Genomic DNA, 15,623 nt, shown 5'->3' on the forward strand with positions numbered 1-15,623 from the left:
TCGGAAATAGCGAAAGTCTTTTGGAGCCAAATCTAGTGAATTAAGTGAGTGATCAGGCTATGTAATTCTATTTGGGGTCCCAAACGAGGTGTGATTACAAAGTGATGAGACTAATTTCCTTGAATGACTCATAAACTGACTCTGAAGAAAATTGCAAAGGAAGAGTTACACAACTTGGAATTAAGGTCAACTTAATCAGGAAAGGGCTTCTGGAGAGAGTGAGCTTTAAATTGGGCTACAGAGGGGATGGAAAGGCAATGGATTGGCAGACATGAGGAATGACCTTAACAGGTAGTACTTACATTTCTACAGATATTTTAACTTTAAAGTTTTGATATTATTTGCATGTACCGCCATTCATCCTTAAAATAATTGTGTAAAGTAGGTAGCTGGAACTGTAAAGAAATAAGATTCTTTATTCCCTGACTACTCCGTTCATAAATGAGGAAACCACAGTCTTCAGAATGTAAAAAACTTGTCCAAAATTACAGAAATGGTGCGGGAAAAAAGAACAAACCAGAAAAAACCTATGCCTCCCGGTCATAACTCGGAGCTCTCTCTTCCAAATTGTCATGGTCCTCAAGAAGGGGCATCAGAATTCCTGCTCTTGACTTCTCACTGCCCGTTGTTGTAATATATGTACAGAGGAAGCAAAGTCAAATATTTTCCTCAGTAAAGGCTCTAGATCAGTGGCTCTTAACTGGGGTGATCTTGCCCCCCAGGGGGCATTTAGAGACAGGAGTCCAGGGGCAGGCGGGGAGCAGGGTTGCTCCTGACATAAAGACAGGGATAAACTCCTACAATGATAAAGGTCCTTCAGTGCACAGGACAGCTCCACAACAAAGAATTATCTGGCCCCAAATCTCAGTAGTGCTGAGGTAAAGATATCCTGCTCTAGATTTACATCTAGATCTAGAAGTAATGGGTATAGTATTTGGGAACATGAAGATGTCTTATTAATAGTTTCTATGTGTGTAGTCCTTATGTAGAACATACTGAAACTAGAAAGCATTAGTAGAAACTGGTGCCTAGGGTTCTGGGTTATCAAGAGGTATTTGAATATTAGTATGTTTGTAAATTTATCACTGAATAAAGAATCCATCACATATAGTTATTTTTCAAAGAGTAGCTTCTGAATTTTGCAGTTAGACTCCCTGCATATAATGACATTCTTATTTAGACTCCAAGACATCTGAGCCAAGGTATAAAAAGTGTTTACAGAAGATGGCATTGGTAGAATCATCCACAGCGACTGAAGAAAGAGAGGATAAAGGCAGACAGGTCAATTAGGAGAAAAACAGAGGTCTTCACTAAAAGTCTAAAGATATTCATAAAGAAGAAAATGTCACTTGAAAAAGTCAGGGGCCCATGACTGTGTCAAGTATCTATTTGAGAATTTGAAAAATATATAAATATAAACAAAATCCCAAACTTGGGAACGTAAGATTACAAACATTATTGGAAGCTTCCTAAACTGAAATTGGGCATGTTTCTTACCAAATTGTTCTTTTATGTACGTTAAGGAACATTTTCCACAGAAACTTACAAACATGATAAAAACATAAATGACTTTCATAAGAATAATAATGGATAATGACATTTAATATTTTGAGATATTATTTTCTAATAATTAAGAAAAAAGGTTTTGCCCCTTTCTAGATATATTGGAGTTAATTTTCAGTTTATGAATCCTTATTACTATTGATGTCTTTGGCAATATATTTTATAAATGAAATATACTTATTTTAAAAAGCAGCAGCAAGAGAATTTGTTTCCCAAAGCTGTATTTCAGAACTCACCAGATTGTGTGGCTGTTGAGAATCGATTTTTCCATCACTTTGTGGTCTGTACGTGCAGTTTTTATTTTCCAAGGGGAAACACCTGCAATCAATTGATGAACTGCTGTTTGTGGAGCCAACTGTCACTGGGGCCACGCAGTAGCAAAAGCCTCATTACCAGGACAGGAATGTGCCTGCAAAGGTATCACTGAGATGCAAACTGTGAGCACATATATTACTGTCTTTGCAGATTCTTCTTTCAGAACCAAGCCCAACCAGCCTAGCCGATGACTGTACCATTTGGTAGTACGTTAATGGCTAAGACACACTCATATTCCTCCTTTGTCAGATCGCACTAATTTTCCAATTTCTTCTCCCCAAAATAACAGCAAAAAACTTCACTCAATCTCCCAAATGGTATTGAGTCTGAGCGTCTGTTCAATTTAGGTATTGCTTTCAATAATGTTCTGCATTGTCACAGCTGGTATGTACCCTCTAAGGCAATTTCTTTAAAAAAAATATGAGAAAGAAGGGGGTTCATCTTGCAGAGTTATAGCAAATTCTACAATCCTACACATTTGCTGTTTGCACAAAGTTGGTTGGTGCAGTTTACATTAAAATATTTCCCCCTTCAGACATACGAAGATGGAGGAATAGTAAAACAAACAAAAACAACAAAAGACTATTACTTATAGAACACCTCTCCACCCCCCCCCCCACTTTTCCTGTCTCTCCTCCCAATTTCTGTCCCATTTAACCTCATTTTTAAAACAGCTGTAGAGAAAAGTTAGGGAATATGATTGGGACTTTGTAATTCTAATACAAAGGAAATTTTTTCTTCTAAAAAAAATTAAAATATTTTCCACTTCTTATAGTATGGTTGCACATAAAAGAATATAATTTTGGTGCTGTAAGTGAACTAAGACATCCTGTATAATTCACTCATTTTCAGAAAAGAACACGAGGCCCATACGCTACCCACATTGCTAAAGCTCACTTAGCCAATTAGTGACTGTTGTTAACTTGAATCTGGGTCTTTTTTATTTTCCATAGGCCACAAGACAGTTTGTTTTATTCAATGGCAAAGCTGAAGAGTTGATTAGATGTCAAGAATTTCCTAATCTGGTCAGTCTGGAAATGATATAACTTCACATATACCAACTCAATATGCACTAAATACCCAATAACTTTTATTAAGCACTACCATGGCTCTGGTGTCTCACTCAACACTAAGTATACCGTGGGGATTAAAGGAGAGCCCCTACCCTCAAGGAATCTGAAGATTAGAGTGGGAAACATATGAAAGTACGTGTAGACATACCTCATTTTATTTTCCTTTGTTTTACTGACCTTCCCAGATATTGTGTTTTTTACAAATTGGAGGTTTGTGGCAACCCAGCGTAGAGCAAGTCTATTGACACCATTTATTCAACAGCATTTGTTCACTTCCTGTCTCTGTGTCACATCCTGGTAATTCTCACAACATTTCAAACTTTTTCATTATTATTATTGCATTTGTTATGGTGATCTGTGATCAGTGATCTTTGTTGTTACTACTGCAACTCACTGAAGACTCTGATGATGGTTCACATTTTTTAGCAATAAAGTATTTTCTAATTAAAGTAATACAGTTTTTAGACATAATACTATTGCACACTTAATAGAATACAGTATAGTGTAAACATAACTTTTATATGCACTGGGAAACAAAATTTATGTTCCTCTATTGTGATATTTGTTTTGTTGGTGTGGTCCGGACATGAACCCACGATATCTCCCAAGTATGTCTGTAATTGCAAGATAATATGATAAGATGTTAAAATATAATAGATGTGATAGGTACAGTGGCCACAGACAGGAAAGGATGTTCAGTTTCATCTATGGGGTCAGAGATGTCTTCACATCAGTGATGTCATGTATTTGAATGGCTTTTCTAAGAAATGTATTTTGTTTTATTGTTTTTGCTTTTTTCTAATTTATCATTCTGTGTCCAGGTATAGTACATAGGCTCTTTTAACACTAGGTTATCTCTGAAAAAATAATGTGAATAATATTTTAATAGGGCAATGTGGCACTTTTATTATTTTTTATTTATCGTGCAAATAAAATAACAGCAAAAGAAATACAAATATAAATGCTTCCTCCCACTTCCCATTCTCTAAATCCCTGGTAGTACTTGTCGAAGAAGACTTTCCTGTTATGCAAGAAAAAGTAACCCTTATTGACTTGGTTAAAGATACGGATCACCAAGACCTATTATGAAAGAACGTACAGAGCATAAGGAGGTAAAAGGAAGGAAGTACCTTTGAGGGAAGGAAGGGTGATGAGAGACTGTAAGGGTTTCAGGGTATGTGGAGCAGGAACTGGGAGATAAATCTGAGGACTTTGCTTTCAATGGAAGAGAATCACTGTGAGACCCAGGAAAGGAAGACCACTGAATGTGCAGAAGCCCCATGGGAACTAGTCACCTCCTTCATCCTATGAGCCTTCCCACTGCAGCTCTGAGGGTCCAGGGAACTTGCACTGTCCCTTCTTTTGTAACTGGTAAAGATTTTCCTTTGTCAGCTTCTGGCATCTCACTTGTAATTATCCACTAAGAGTGATGCTCGTCCGCACCTCACTGAGGACTTTGCTCCGAGATAGTATGACTTACTGGTGTGGGCAGTCCCATTCCCCAGCTTGAGCACCACACTTCACATACGCCTATACACTATATTCCTGAGGGCGATGGACTAAATTGTGTCCCTCCCAAGTTCATATATTGAAGCCATAACCCATGTTATGCTATTAGAGGATGATGCCTTTGGGAGGTAGTGATAGATGAAGTCATGAGGGTGGGGCCCTCATGATGGGATGAGAAGCTTAATGAGAAGAGAAAGAGATGGCCATCACTCTCTCCTTGTGAGGACACAGTGAGAACGCGGCCATCTGCAAGCCAGCAAGAGAGCCCTCACCAGGGAACTCAATCAGCCAGCACCTTGATCTTGGATTTCCCAGCCTGCTCAATATGAGAAAATAAATTTCTGTTGTATAAGACACCCAGTCTGTGATATTTAGTTATGGCAGCTCGAGCTGACTAAGACACTGAGTAAGTGTGGTGCCTGGTAGGGTGGTGACTACTTATCCACATTTACCCTTTGACCAAAGCAGAGAGGGTCAGAAGCTGGGCTGAGCTAGTTTGAAGAGCCCTGAGAGGAGCTGGTGGCCTACAAGTTACAGAAACCTGTGATCTCTATAGGCTGGGAAAATGGAAAGAGCTTTGATACCTCATTGTACCCACCTTCCTTCTCTCTGAAGTGAGCGGCTTCTCAAATCTCAGATCTGAAAGTGCATACATTTAATACGTAAAACCCAGAAAACCTCCTGCATGATTAGGCTGAAACTCCTCTTGATTTCTGTTATTATCCATGAAAATATTTTTTCAAGGTGTCAGATTCACAGCTACTGAGAAATTCATGGCATAATACAGGATCTGCCATCTTGAAACTCTAAAATGTGGTTTCTGAATTGTTGAAAGTTGATTGTCTAAGACCCAGACACTCTTAAAGGGAATTATTAACATGGAAACATTTGTTACCTAGGCAGTCACTCCTTGGCACAGCTGAGGAGTTCTTCACTGAGAGATTAGCCCTTGGGAAAGGAATTAAAGCTTCACTGTGTTACTATAGTGACCCGGAATATATGAAAGAATCTGAGCACAAGAAGGAAAAAGCAAGAACTCCCATAACCAAAGAAAGTTTTAAAGAAAGTTCTTTTCTATATACTCAATGAAAGTATTTACAGTAAGTTGCTCAGAACTAAGCATTGCGTCTCCCTTCTAAGGACATGTTTTCAGAAATAGTGTTGGCTTTGGAGCCCAAACTGTGTGGATTCAGAGTAACTTTGGCTAGCTTTTTAGAATTTCTAAATTATAATTTGCTGTACATTGGCAATATTAATATCTCAGGATAGTAGTGAGGGAAAATGAAAAATGCATTTATATATATGCATATATGTATGTATGTGTGTAAATATATGTGTATATATATATGCAAATGTGTGTGTCTGTGTATATTAGTGTGTATATGCACATATGTATGTATATATGTATATTCATGTATGTATATCGATGTATATGTATATACATGCAAAGGTATGATAAATAGATAATAGATATAGCTTGCCCAATATTCAGTAAATTCCACTTTTCTCCCCCATTATTGAATTTGCTGTTGTCTCCAGAGATTGCCAAGCCCTTCAAAGGTATTACCTCCCAGTGCTAACAAATGCAGGATCTGGAACTAGAACCCAGTTCTCTGTCATTGGTTCTACTCCCTGCCAGCATGCATCCCATTAGACTGTGATTACTTGTTTATCTGCCCTCCCCCAGGCAAGGGGCTTTTGGTAGGTGAGGATGGTATGTATTCTGTTTCTCCCGTGACTCCCACAGTGACCAGTACTTAGTAGGCACTAGGTAAGGCTTGCTTGCTAAAGTCAACAACCGAATAACCGAGTGAGTAAAGGAATGAATGAGTTAATCAACAGGCATAAATTCCTTAGACTTGGTTTATAATCATGACAATGAGGTATTCAAGAACAAGTCAATGTGAAAACTGGTTAGGAGCCTGTGAGTCTCTAGCTGGGAAAGCCAGGTTAGCACTTGGAAGGACCGAGTCCTCTGGAGTCCAAACCTCCAGTGCCTGCAGGGCTTCAGGCTCTAACAAAAATAACAAAGGAAGTAGGGCTGGAGATTGGAGCAAAGGACAGGACATACACACATTCTGGCACATTCTAAAGACACTCTTTAATTGTTTTTTAATATTGCATGTACTTTTTACTTTTCATATATCGGGCAGGAAAGCTAATCACCTCTGCAGGGCCTGACTCCTGGTCTCCCTTCAAGGCCCCTGGAGAAGGTGACTTGCTGTGGTCTTCTGCAATGTTAAAATGGAATTTATTTCATTTGCAAGATAGCTAACAAAGCAAGTACTTCCATAGGTAATGCTCCAACTCCACTCCCCACTCCAATCTTCCCTAGTTTATGGCTTCATTCTTCTGTTAAGATAAAACCAGAAATGGCCATATTCAAAGCTCAGACTGACGTCATAAGATGTGATAGCCCTTTCATTGTCCCTACAGGTTCACAGGCAACTCAGCTGTGGCCTGTGGCCTCACAACAGTTGACTTTGTCCACATCCCCTGTTGTATTTCTACAGGACAGCTCTGTGAAAAATACTAATTGATCTTGAGATAGCTGCAATACAGATACAAAACAGCTTGTAGTTGGTCTGTCACCAGGGATTCCTAGGGGAAGGGAAGAGGTAAGGTGATTAAGGACACCAGCAAGAAAGGTTTTATCTCAAACGAGACGCTAATGTAAGACAATCTGGCTTTTGCAAATTTCGTTTTCTGCTTGTGTTTTATTAGTGATCAGAAGGAAAGTGCATTTGTAGGTGAGGATTCTCCCTGTGCTCTGAGTTATTTTATGGCTCTGTTCGCCAGCTAAGTGCCCAAGGCACAGAGGAGAGGAGAGAGCACTAGACTTAGAGTCAGAAGGTCTGCATTTAGGCCTCAGCTATGTGAACCTGGGAAAATCACTTGACATCTTAGAGCCTCAGTGTCTCTGTCTGAGAAATGAGATAATGGTCTATTCCTTGCCTTTTCCTGTGCACCGCACCAGTCCTAAGCCTTTTTTTTTTCTTTAACACTAAACTCTTTTAGTAAAAAATTAAGCATCTTCTCAAACAAATATGTCTTTATATATTTGTATGTCTTGTACATATATCTTTTAATATGTCATGTATGTTAAAAAAAATAGACATTTTCAGAAGCTGATACGAAACTCGAAGAAGCTATAATAGTTTCTTCTCATTGTCATCTTGTGTGTCCCTTGGGGCACACGACCACCACTTTGGAGATGGTGCTCTGGATATAATAGATTACTTATATTTTTCTAAATGTGACCTTTTCCCCCCAGAGTCTTGATACTCAAACTACAGTCGGACCAATGGCATCAGCATCACGCAGGATATGTTAGAAACAAAAAATTCTCAGGTCCCACCCAGACCGACTGAATCTGCATTTTGATAAAATCACCAGGTGACCAGGTGTATACACTGAGGTGGAGAGTTTTCTTGGCATAAGCTCCCTTCACCTGAGGGTCTACAGAATGTTTGCTCACCTTTTAAGACTCCAGGAGCACAGAGGTGTTAATGCATCCTTCCCTGACCACCCTCACGCCCACGCAGAGCTAGATGTATTCACATTTCTTATCCCATGTACCTTTACGTGCTCTGGTATAGTGACAGCTCTTAGGTGTTAGGCATTAACTTGAATGTATTTGTCCATCTTCCTGATGCTCGATAATATTCATTGAAATAAAAATTCAAGGGAGTCTGTTGCCAGATCAAATGAGACAGTGTGTATGGAAAGACAACCATTTATTTATTCATTCATTCAAGAACTTATTTTGAGCAGCCACCAGATGCTAGGAAGATCCCCAGGTGTGTGGTAGAAAGAAGGCAGGAGCACAGCCCTGCCTTGGGGACCTCAAGGGTTAAAGCATTAAAATGTCATGATTTTCATCCTCATTCCTTGGTCATTCCTGTTGCTGCTTTGGCCCCAGCCATTTCAGAAGGTAATAACATTCTATGAGAGCTCAGGTGTTCACTCTTGGGACTGCCGTTGGACCAGAATGTCCAGGTATCTTGTCCAAGAAAACCAACCGCTTGGTTTTCCTAGGACCCCAGTGGAGCTTGCCATGCCCCAGACCCTGTCCTTCCCTTAGGGTTCAAGCTTTTGCTCTTGGCTGAACTATTTCCAGCTGCAAAACAAATGGAAACATATTTACATTTTCAGTGGGGAGCCCAATAAATAAGCCCAAAAGGACGGCTAAATAAGAATATTAAAAACACTGTAGTAGAGAGGTAAGGGCTCTGCAAAGAGTTATCATTCTTCTCGTTTGACCTTTATACAATAGTTCAGTGAAACTGTCTCCAATTACAAAAAAATGCTTGTGAGGAATTCTGTACTACTACTTCTACACTGCAGAGCACCTGATATCATGGCCTAAATAAAAATTAGAAGCCCAGAAAGTATGCTTTGAAAAACATACACCATACTTGGTGGACCATCTGTCATGATAGAAGAATTAATCTCTAAATAAACACATCTAGCTCATTCCAACAGCTCAGACCAATTGATGCACCTTGCCAGCTGCCTAGCCCCAGCTAAGAAGGAGATCTCTACTCCCTGGTTACAAATATAGGAAGCAAAGCATAGGGAAAAACAAGCTTTGCTATAAACTCTCATTCCCATATGATGTGATGTGAACGTTCCTTTGGTCACCAGCTCTTATAATATCAACTTTAGTACCTTCTATCCCAGCTGTATCTCTCACGCTCAGTAAGTAGCATCTTAGATACATTTTCTTTAAGAGTTTGCCTGCGATCTATAATTTTAGTGCAATATTTCTGAAGTACTTATCAGAGATTAACTTTTAGCCTAATACAGCTGTAGTTTTTTTCCTCCACTACTTAAGTTACTGAACCTAAACTGGAACATAGAAGTGTTGATGCACAAATCTGTGTGAATTGTATTCCCTGGAATTGTTCAGTGCACAACTTGTACTATATTACATGGCAGCCTGTTTTTACTCTTTCTCAATTTTGCCCTCAAGATTACAATTTCAGAGTTATTCGTTTATATACTTTTTTGTCTAATTTAAGTGGATAGGCTATTTTTATAGGAGAAGTACTAATCTCAGAAGACAGACTGGTTTTCTAATGGAAATGCTTAACCATAGCAGCATGAATGGTGTAACTATAATTACCATTTAAAGAAGGGAGCAGAGAGGGAGCCTTCAAGATGGTGGAGACGTGGAGATCACCTTCCTCCCCACAAATACATCAGAAATACATCTACATGTGGAACAACTCCTACAGAACACCTACTGAACGCTGGCAGAAGACCTCAGACTTCCCAAAAGGCAAGAAACTCCCCACGTACCTGGGTAGGGCAAAAGAAAAATCAGAGACAAAAGAATAGAGGTGAGACCTGCACCTCTGGGAGGGAGCTGAGAAGGAGGAAAGGTTTCCACACACTAGGAGCCCCTTCACTGGTGGAGACGGGGGGTGGCATGGGGGCAAGCTTCAGAGCCACGGAGGAGAGCGCAGCAATAGGGGTGTGGGGGGCAAAGCGGAGAGATTTCCACACAGAGGATCTCACCAGCCTGAGAGGCTTGTCTGCTCACCTGCTGGGACGGACGGGGGCTGGGGGCTGAGGCTCGGGCTTCGGAGGTCAGACCCCAGGGAGAGGACTGGGGTTGGCTGCCTGAACATAGCCTGGAGGGGGCTAGTGCACCACAGGTAGCTGGGAGGGAGTCCGGGAAAAAGTCTGGAGCTGCAGAAGAGGCAAGAGACCATTGTTTCTGGGTGCGCAAGGAGAGAGGATTCAGAGCGCCGCCTAAACGAGTTTCAGAGACGGGCGTGAGCCGCGGCTATCAGCGCGGATACCAGAGACAGGCATGAAACGCAAAGGCTGCTGCTGCCGCCACCAAGAAGCCTGTGTGCGAGCACAGGTCACTGTCCACACCTCCCCTCCCGGGAGCCTGTGCAGCCCGCCACTGCCAGTGTCCCAGGATCCAGGGACACCTTCCCCGGGAGAACGCACGGCGCACCTCAGGCTGGTGCAACGTCACGGCTGCCTCTGCCACCACACACATGCCCTGTATTCAGTACCCCTCCCTCCCTCCAGCCTGAGTGAGCCAGAGCTCCCGAATCAGCTGTTCCTCTAACCCTGTCCTTTCTGAGCGAAGAACAGATGCCTTCAGGCGACCTACACGCAGAGGCAGGTCCAAATCCAAAGCTGAATCCCGGGAGCTGTGCGAACAAAGAAGAGAAAGGGAAATCTCTCCCAGCAGCCTCAGGAGCAGTGGATTAAATCTTCACAATCAACTTGATGTACCTGCATCTGTGGAACACCTGGATAGACAACGAATCATCCCAAAACTGAGGCAGTGGACTTTGGGAGCAACTGTAGACTTGGGGTTTGCTTTCTGCATCTAATTTGTTTCTGGTTTTATGTTTATCTTAGTTTAGTATTTAGAGTTTATTATCATCGGTAGATTTCTTTATTGATTTGGTTGCTCTCCCGTTCGTTTTATATGTATGTATAGATATATATTTTTTTTTCCTTTTTCTCTTTTTGTGAGCGTATGCTCCTTTGTGTGATTTTGTCTGTATAGCTTTGCTTTTACCATTTGTCCTAGGGTTCTGTCTGTCTGTTTTTTGTTGTTTTTTGTACAGTTTTTAGCACTTGCTATGATTGGTGGATTCGCTTTTTGGTTTTGTTGCTCTCTTCCTTGCTTTCTTTAATTTTTAATAATTTTTTTATTTTAATAATTTTATTTTATTCTTTATTTTTTTCTCCCTTTTCTTCTGAGCTATGTGGCTGACAGTGTCTTGGTGTTCCAGCCAGGTGTCAGGCCTGTGCCTCTGAGGTGGGAGAGCCAAGCTCAGGACATTGGTCCACCAGAGACCACAGAGGAAATCAAAAAATACCTAGAAACTAATGACAATGAAAGCACGACGACCCAAAACCTATGGGATGCAGCAAAAGCAGTTCTAAGAGGGAAGAATATAGCAATAAAATCCTACCTCAAGGAACAAGAAAAATCTCAAATAAACAACCTAACCTTAATTCTAAAACAATTAGAGAAAGAAGAACAAAAAAAACCCAAAGTTGGCAGAAGGAAAGAAATCATAAAGATCAGATCAGAAATAAATGAAAAAGAAATGAAAGAAACGATAACAAAGATCAGTAAAACTGAAAGCTGGTTCTTTGAGAAGATAAACACAATTGATAAACCATTAGCCAGACTCATCAAGAATAAAAGGGAAAAGACTCAAATCAATAGAATTAGAAATGAAAAAGGAGAAGTAACAACTGACACTGCAGAAATACAAAGAATCATGAGAGATTGCTACAAGCAACTATATGCCAATAAATTGGACAACTTGGAAGAAATGGACAAATTCTTAAAAAAACACAACCTTCCAAGACTGAACCAGGAAGAATTAGAAAATATAAACAGACCAATCACAAGCACTGAAATTGAAACTGTGATTAAAATCTTCCAACAAACAAAAGCCCAGGACCAGATGGCTTCACAGGTGAATTCTATCAAACATTTAGAGAAGAGCTAATACCTATTCTTCTCAAACTCTTCCAAAATGTAGCAGAGGGAGGAACACTCCCAAACTCATTCTACGAGGCCACCATCACTCTGATACCAAAACCAGACAAGGATGTCACAAAGAAAGAAAACTACAGGCCAATATCACTGATGAACATAGATGCAAAAATCCTCAACAAAATATTAAACAGAATCCAACAGCACATTAAAAGGATCATACACCATGATCAAGTGGGGTTTATCCCAGGAATGCAAGGATTCTTCAATATATGGAAATCAATCAATGTGATACACCATATTAACAAATTGAAGGAGAGAAACCGTATGATCATCTCAGTAGATGCAGAGAAAGCTTTTGACAAAATTCAACACCAATTTATGATTAAAACCCTCCAGAAAGTAGGCATAGAGGGAACTCTCCTAAACATAATAAAGGCCATATATGACAAACCCACAGCCAACATCGTTCTCAGTGGTAAAATACTGAAACCGTTTCCTCCAAGACCAGGAACAAGACAAGGTTGTCCACTCTCAATACTATTATTCAACATAGTTTTGGAAGTTTTAATCACAGCAATCAGAGAAGAGAAATAAAAGGAATCCAAATCGGAAAAGAAGAAGTAAAGCTGTCACTGTTTGCAGATTACATGGTACTATACACAGAGAATCCGAAAGATGCTACCAGAAAACTACTAGAGCTAATCAATGAATTTGGTAAAGTAGCAGCATACAAAATTAATGCACAGAAATCTCTTGTATTCCTATACACTAATGATGAAAAATCTGAAAGAGAAATTAAGGAAACATTCCCATTTACCACTGCAACAAAAAGAATAAAATACCTAGGAATAAACTTACCTAAGGAGACAAAAGACCTGTATGCAGAAAACTATAAGACACGGATGAAAGAAATAAAAGATGATACAAACAGATGGAGAAATATACCATGTTCTTGGATTGGAAGAATGAACATAGTGAAAATTTCTCTACTACCCAAAGCCATCTACAGATTCAGTGCAATCCCTATCAAACTACCAATGGCATTTTTTACAGAACTAGAATAAAAAATTTCACAATTTGTATGGAAACACAAAAGACCCCGAATAGCCAAAGCAATCTTGAGAAAGAAGAATGGAGCTGAAGGATCAGACTCCTGTACTTCAGACTATACTACAAAGCTACAGTAATCAAGACAGTATGGTACTGGCACAAAAACAGAAATATAGATCAATGGAACAGGATAGAAAGCCCAGAGATAAACCGACACACATATGGTCACCTTATTTTTGATAAAGGAGGTAAGAATATACAATGGAGAAAAGACAGTTTCTTCAGTAAGTGGTGCTGGGAAAACTGGACAGCTACATGTAAAAGAATGAAATTAGTACACTCCCTAATACCATAAACAAATATAAACTCAAAATCTATTAAAGACCTAAATGGAAGGCCAGACACTATAAAACTCTTAGAGGAAAACATAGGCAGAACACTCTGTGACATAAATCACAGCAAGATCCTTTTTGACCCACTTCCTAGAGAAGTGGAAAAAAAACCAAAAATAAACAAATGGGACCTAATGAAACTTAAAAACTTTTGCACAGCAAAGGAAACCATAAGGCAAAAAGACAACCCTCAGAATGAGAGAAAATATTTGCAAAGGAAGCAACTGACAAAGGATTAATCTCTCAAATTTACCAGCAGCTCATGCAGCTCAATATCAAAAAAATAAACAACCCAGTCTACAAATGGGCAGAAGACCTAAATAGACATTTCTTCAAAGAAGATATACAGATTGCCAACAAACACATGAAAGGATGCTCAACATCACAAATCATTAGAAAAATCCAAATCAAATCTACAATGAGGTATCACCTCACACCAGTCAGAGTGGCCATCATCAAAAAAATCTACGAACAATAAATGCTGGAGAGGGTGTGGAGAAAAGGGAACCCTCTTGCACTGTTGGGAATGTAAATTGATACATCCACTGTGGAGAACAGTATGTAGGTTCCTTAAAAACTACTAATAGAACTACCATACGACCCAGAAATCCCACTACTGGGCATATACCCTGAGAAAATCATAAATCAGAAAGAGTCATGTACCACAATGTTCACTGCAGCTCTATTTACAATAGCCAGGACAGGGAAGCAACCTAAGTGTCCATCAACAGATGAATGGATAAAGAAGATGTGGCACATATATACAGTGGAATATTACTCAGCCATAAAAAGAAACGAGATTGAGTTATTTGTAGTAAAGTGGATGGACCTAGAGTCTGTCATACAGAGTGAAGTAAGTCAGAAAGAAAAACAAGTACTGTATGCTAACACATATATGTGGAACCTATAAAAACCCCAAAGGTCTGACAAACCTAGGGGATGGACAGAAATAAAGATGCAGCCGTAGCGAATGGACTTGAGGACACGGGGCGGGGGGAAGGGTAAGCTGGGACGAAGTGCGAGAGTGGCATGGACATATATACACTATCAAATGTGAAATAGATAGCTAGTGGGAAGCAGCCGCATAGCACAGGGAGAACAGCTCGGTCCTTTGTGACCACCTAAAGGGGTGAGATAGTGAGGGTGGGTGGGAGACGCAACAGGGAGGGGATATGGGGATATATGTATACATATAACTGATTCACTTTGTTATACAGCAGAAAATAACACATCGTTGTAAAGCAATTATACTCCAATAAAGATGTTAATAAAATAAAATTTAAATTAAATAAATAAATAAGAGAGAGGAGCAGAGAATGAAGCAGAGTGGTGCATTCGTTAATTTCCCAGCCTCTAACCACCAAGATTCAGGTGCAGCTCAGAGAGTGAGGCCAAAAGCCATATTAATCTGCACTATGAATGTTTAGCACTGTGGAAAGGAATGTTACAAGGCAAAGGAAGGAACAGGCTTCTCTGCCACTGTGTTGACCTTGAAGCAACAAAATAGAAATGTTAATTACCATTTGGATTATCATTCTGTAATGATGTCTTTATTATGGTAATCATTAAATTTTAGGTAGAATTAAAGACATTAAATCAGACCCTTAGGAGATGCTACTGCTTGAGTTTGTAAGGATACCTAGTTTAAATGTGTCTTTGAGGGTAAAATGTATATAGTAATTTAGTTTAGATTTGCTTATGAACAATATTGTGCACAAAGAAGTTTAGAATATAATACATAGAAGTGTTATAGCCCGTGCTTTTGTAAAAAACATTTTAAATCCCGTGTCACATAACATAGTTTTAATAAATATAATTTACAGCAATCTTTACATGAAAATAAAAAGAAATAGATATGGAATGTATGGGGAATTACATTTTAAATAGGGAAAATAGATTCAATTTATTTATTATTTCCACTAAGTGGCATGTTTGAGTTCTTAGGACATGGAAACTATTATAAATGATTGAATGAAATATTTCAGTAATTTTTATCAGAGACTTGAATAAGGTTATAATAAAGCACATGCCGATATTTTGGCAACATGTGATGACAGAATTGGGGCCCAATTGGCTATTATCCCTGGAATTTCATTATGTTAATTTTATAGACAAATGAAATAACAAAATTACATTCTTTGGTTCCTTTGTCTATGTATTTACATATTGGTTTTTTTTCCTTATTTACATGTGTCAAAATTTATACACATGCATGTACACACAAGCATA

This window comes from Monodon monoceros, unplaced genomic scaffold (genome assembly GCF_005190385.1).
Source record: "Monodon monoceros isolate NGI ecotype Baffin Bay Population unplaced genomic scaffold, NGI_Narwhal_1 Super_Scaffold_8, whole genome shotgun sequence".
In the NCBI taxonomy this organism is placed as follows: domain Eukaryota; kingdom Metazoa; phylum Chordata; class Mammalia; order Artiodactyla; family Monodontidae; genus Monodon; species Monodon monoceros.